At 51.8% G+C, this 5584-nt stretch overlaps 1 pseudogene; it reads left to right on the top strand.

The window, feature by feature from the left end:
* Positions 1–2377: 2377 nt before the first annotated feature.
* LOC101561271 lies at positions 2378–5534 on the top strand (annotated as a pseudogene).
* The last annotated feature ends 50 nt before the right edge of the window (positions 5535–5584 follow it).

The raw sequence follows: 5584 nt of genomic DNA, 5'->3' as shown, positions 1-5584 counted from the left end.
CCACGGAACTCAGGGATTGGGCTCCTTTTCCAAGAACGTGATGTGGCTGGCTAAGGAAGCCCCACTACAGGCTGTGTTCATGCAGTTTCTGGGGCTTGAGATGCTCATTGGCGTTGCTCCTGGAAACACTCTAGATGATGCTCTCAGAGTTAGGCTTGGGGAAAACACTGAGGTTGCAGGTGGCACAGAGTAAGGCACAGACTGCAGGGACTTCTTGCTGGCCACAGCTGAACTTTTGTACTTGATCTGCTGGGTGTGTTGTGTCAGAGACTCCTGAGAGTAATGGCTGCTGGCTTTGAGAAGAGGTTCCCTCCAAGGGACTCTTCCATGTTGCCACATGCTTAGTGTACAAGGGGGCTCGATACAAGAAGGAAAGGAAATGTCTGGCGTCGTGGAACCCATAGAGTGCGTAGTTGTAGGGAATTTTGAGAAATTAGTGGAGTATGTCTAAAAGAGTTTGGTAGCCCTGGATGTCAGAGCTATTGCGTGTGAACTAAGCAGGGTTTGGGCTGGCTCTTTGAAGGATGGGCCTAAGCCCTTTTGTACAGCAAGTTGCATCTGAGCATTTATCTAGGCAGATTCGGGGGTGGGGATTGTCATACAAGCTGAAGACCACAGAAGCAGGCACACCAAGCAGTCTCAGACCACAGAGGGATTTGTCCTGTTTAAATGCTTAAGGGTGAGGTTGAAGGAATATTCTCCAAGTTGGGCTAAAAGAAATTTACAGGGGTTGTGTTCTGGAGAAAAAAAGAGGTCATTACTAAGACTGGGTAGACTGGGCCAAGTTTCGGGAAGGGATGTACTGAGCCCCAGTCATACTGAGAGGCCTCTAGTCAGGTTGAGAGACCATCAGAGGACAAATCTATGAAATTTCCTGCTAGTACTTTTGCAGAGGAACAGAATAAGGGGACAGAGGAGAGGGGGGTTGTCCCCGGCCTGGCTCACAGTGTGAGAGATCTTGTGCCTCATTAGGGAATCAGGTAGAAGCTTGAGGTACCCTTGATAGGAGTGTGATGAGAAGCAGTGAGGGGCATTTAGTGTCCCACGAATGGGGTCGACCTTTTGGGGTGGAATGAAGCTACGGTTTGTAGACTGTGTTGAGAAGGGGGTGGGCTGAAGAGAGAAAAAATAGCTAAAGAGGGAGGGTAGTAATCGAATGTATGTTTCAAAGTGTACCTCGTCTCACTAATGGGTTGGTCAGGTTAGGAGAGCTAGAAAGGAATCTGCAAAAATGGTTGTTTTCATGGTGTAAAGCAACAGTTTGGTAGAGAGTGGTTTGGGGTAAGGCCGTCAGCCCACATAAGAGTGACAGAGAAGGCCTGTGTGTTCTGGTAAAACATAATGCCTAGGTCCAGAAGAAAAGAGACCATGTTACCTGCTCCTGTGGGAAGATCCCTGGGTTCTGTTGTGGTGACAGAAATTGCAGGAGCCTCAGAACTTGGGCCTAGTCCATCGGTCATCCTCAGCAGCCATTTCCAGCCGACTGGGGAAGGACAGGTCGGAGTTGCCTTGGGGCTGGAACAGTTGGCCCTGCTTCCAGAGGCATGGGGACAGTCTGACTCCCAGTGTCCCCTTTGTGCAGAGACTGGACACGACTTGAGTGGGTGCCGAGGGTGTAGCAGCCCTTGGCCCAGTGTCCTTCAGTGTCCCAGTGAAATGTGCCTTGGAGGCTCTGAGGAGACTTTGTCCGGGCCTTGATTCTTTTTTGATTCCCTTGAAAGGTAGATACCAGCAGCTGGTACTCGGTCTATTTCTGCTTTACCATCTCCTGCTCTCTATTATCAAACACCTTGAAAGCTGCCTGGTGAGATCTTTTTGAGGCCTCTGACCCCTTCTTGGGTCTTTGGAGTTGCTTTTGGATCTCTGAAGAGCACTAGGAGATAAAGTGTGGGTAACGCAGTATCCCTGCCTCTCAGTCAGGCCCCAGAGCAGTGTGCCTCAGCTTGGCCTCGGTGATCTGCTCATGAAGGCTGCTGGATTTCATCCTGTTTGTCAGTGATTTCTTTACTTGTCTGTTGTTTAGCAGTGTCATGCACCTTTTTTCTCAGTACCAAACAGCAGATAAAGAGATACACGTCACCTAAGCTAGGGGAGTCAGCCTGAGGATTCCGTTGGCATCATTGTCAAGAATGGTGGTCATACCAGCCACACTGGGTTTGGGTCTCACATGCGAAGAGAGTCCGGAAACACCATGACAGAGGCACTGGAGCATGTCTTTATTTGGGGCAGCTGCGAGTGAGTTTACAGCAGACATCTGCCAAGTGAGCCTGCAGGGGTCAGTATGATGTTCGAATTCCTGGGTGGACAGAGCAGCATCCATGGATGCTGGGCCCCAGGGGTTTTTCAGATTGGGAGCAGCCAGAAGGGAATTGGGAGCATGGACACCACAGGGCTTGCTGCTCTGCCACCTCACCTAGGACAGACGCTGGCAGAGGGCATGGTGTGAGAGTTGGTGTGCATTGGAGTAAGGTGCCAACCACAGACACAGCATGTGGGTCGAGAAAACAAGTGCACCAACAGCAGTGGGGAGAGGCACGAGCCCAGAGCCAGGGCCCTGGGTACTGTGGGCTGGGTAGAAAGTCGGGGCAGCAGGGGTGAGGTGGGCCCAGTGGGCGTGGTGGGCTCCAGAGGATGGGAACCTGAGGCAGGGACACCTCAGGGGCCACAGTTGCGGGAGATGCCAGGAACAGAGTCCCTTGTGCTATACCTCTTTGCTGCAGCTTCGCAGGGCTGTGCCCCAGGAGAAGGCTGGCTGCCAGGAGGTGGCGTACAACACAGACCAGCACCTCCACAGCTCCTGGGAGTACCCACAGAGCTGCCAAGGCTGGGACAGCAGCGTCCTGGCCCAGTTCCACTGCATCGCCGGGCCTGCAGCTGAAAGGAGAAGCAGCATCTCCCGGGCGTGTGGACCCAGAGGGGGTCCCACCTGGCCTTTGTTTCTGCTCCTGCTGCTGTGGGCAGGACCCTTAAAAAAGGAGCCAGACTGCTGCCAGATGACAGGGATGCAACATGAGGAATAACAGAAATCTGGCTTCCAGAAGAACAGGTGGAAGCCCCCTGGGGAGCTGCTGAGGAGGCAAAGAAATGCAGGCCCTGAACAAACCCCAGGAAAGCCTGCACCTTGACCTCCCCTGAGGGCATTCCATGGAAAGGCAGAACTCCCAGGAGAGGGGTCAGCACCATTGCCTGTGGTGCCACTCCCCTTGTGATCTGCTGGTCAGTCCCCACTCACTGGCTACTCCATCCTCTCTCCTGCCCACTTCAGTGGTTCATACTCTTCTAGATACCTTGGGGAATCTCCAAGAACACCCTCCTTCTGGAGCCTCACACACAGGCCGTGGCTGGAGCTGGGTGCTCAGCTCCCAGTCTGATTAGAGTGCAGCTGGACAGTCTGCTCCGGGGAGCATTCGACACCTCATACAGCTCCTGCGATGCCTGGGCCTCTCTGAGCTCCTCACTCCCATCCCCAGGCAGACGCTGAACACTGTCCATGTGCAGATGGAAGGTGATGACCATATGGCCAGGGCAAGGATCTGTGCAAGATCATTCTTGCAGCCCTCAGTGCCTGCCTGAGAAATGCTGTAGTCTGTGCTCTGCCACTGGGCACTTCCCAGCTCTGGACAGTTCCCACTGCTGCACAGAACTTTGTTCTTAAGTCCCTCAAGACACGAGGAGATTGAATAGGATGCTCCTTGTAGGGACTCGTCAGGCACATGAGGTGTCAGTGTGTGACCCTAGGGACAGAAAGAATGCAACAGATGACTCGGAGTGGAGACTTAGTTCAGTTACAGAGAAGACCAGAGGGACTGTCTCAGAGAGAGGACTCAGCCTTAGAGACTCCTGGAGGGCAGTGAAGCTGCAGTCTGCCAGGTTTTGTTCAGAATACTAGGGGAAGAGAATGAACAGAAGAAAAGCAGTTTGGGCAAGCAGCTGTCTCAGGGCGAGCAGTGTTGCTGGGGAAAGTGTAGGACACTGGCCAGACACCACACACCTCACGGAATCTAAAGTTTTCCTTCTTTAACCGTTGGATGCTCACAGACCTGCATACTTTTGTCTCACCATTTAACCATTCACTCACTGGCCAAGTCTCCCAGGACTCTTCTTGTTCCTCGTGCCTCCGTCATGTCACATTAGCAGATGAAAGCCTGTGGGTCCTCTCAGAGGTTCTGGTAAGAACCTTCAAGCAATTCCTTGGGTCTCCCTAGAACAAAGTGCTCTCTACCATCCAGCCCTTGAGACAATTCCAGGGAAGTACCAGTGGTGGTGGGCACACAATGTCTTCCTCACTCTGTTCACAGGCAAGTGAGAGGAGACCTGCTTTATGGATAGATGCTACAGAATTGCTTGAGAGTTGTTGGGTTTAAATGTTCACCCAAAGATAAGGCATGAAATATAAATGATAACAACAGAAGAGTTGTGTTCCCGAAGAATCAATCTTAGCATTATTTTCAATCATGAGAGTGAGGGGGAAAGGGCTTGAGTTACAGAAGACACCTCAGTAAATCATTGATGCCTTGGGGAGACCACCACAATACTCAGAGGGGGCAACAGTAAATTCCTTATATATTCCTTGCTTCTGCCTGGTTACAAATCCTATCAGCTAATAACTGGACCACCTTCCCCAGTAATGAAGTGGAGGGTGACATAGGAACCCACAGAACTCTCTTGAGATCCCTGAGGATTTGCAAGCTGAATCTCTGGAAGTCTCCTCTGGAGTATTGCTATATCCTCCTTCGGGTTTTGGGGGAATCAGAGAAACCAGGAGAGAAGAGCCCAGGAAATCCCTAAAGCACTCTTTCCAGTTAGAGACTTTTGGTAGAAGCTTCCATCAGAGCCACAATAGTTGAGTATTAATGCTGAGGACACTGAAATCCCCCGTTTCTTTCTTCCCTAGGTCGGATTCTTCACTGCCCACTCCTGTCAGATTTCCTTCCTCCTGCAGTTCACTCTAGGGATTAGGTCTCAGTATCAAGGGAATCTAGAAGCCCTAGAGGATGAAGAGGTTCAGACACACAGCGAGATCCAAGGCCTAGAGATTACCGAGGTCTGCAAAGGTGAGGAGGAGAAATCACTCTCCTCCAATCCTCTTATGCCCGGGACCCTGAAGGAGGCTCCTGTGGCTGAGAGCCCGGTACTTCCAAGGGACCTCAGCATTCCTGTTCCTCTTCAGGCAATTCTGAGGAACATGACAGGCAAGAAAATGAGCAGATCTCATGCAAAAAACAGGATGCAGCGATACCTGGGAACGTGCCCCGCCATGCTCAGGATGAGAAGGTGGCTGTTGTGGTGAGTTTCATGCTGCTCAAGTACCAAATGACAGAGCCCATGAGGAAAGCATATGTGTTGGAGATTGTCATGCAAGCAGATGAGGCCTACTTCCCCGAGATCCTACTGCAGGCCTGTGAGGGCATGCAGACGGTCTTTGGCTCAAAGGTAAGGAAGTAGACCCCATCAACCACGGCTGTGGTGTCTTTCTCAAGCTGAGCCTCAGCTACGATGGGATTCTGGGTGAAGAAGAGCATGCCCAAGACTGACCTCTTCAACCTTGTCCTGGGTGTGGCCTTCCTAAAGGGGAGCCATGCCA

The sequence above is a fragment of the Octodon degus genome, unplaced genomic scaffold (genome assembly GCF_000260255.1).
Source record: "Octodon degus isolate 3935 unplaced genomic scaffold, OctDeg1.0 scaffold00504, whole genome shotgun sequence".
NCBI lineage: Eukaryota > Metazoa > Chordata > Mammalia > Rodentia > Octodontidae > Octodon > Octodon degus.
The sequence above is the reverse complement of the archived record's forward strand: the minus strand, read 5'-3'. Positions and strand labels throughout refer to the sequence as shown.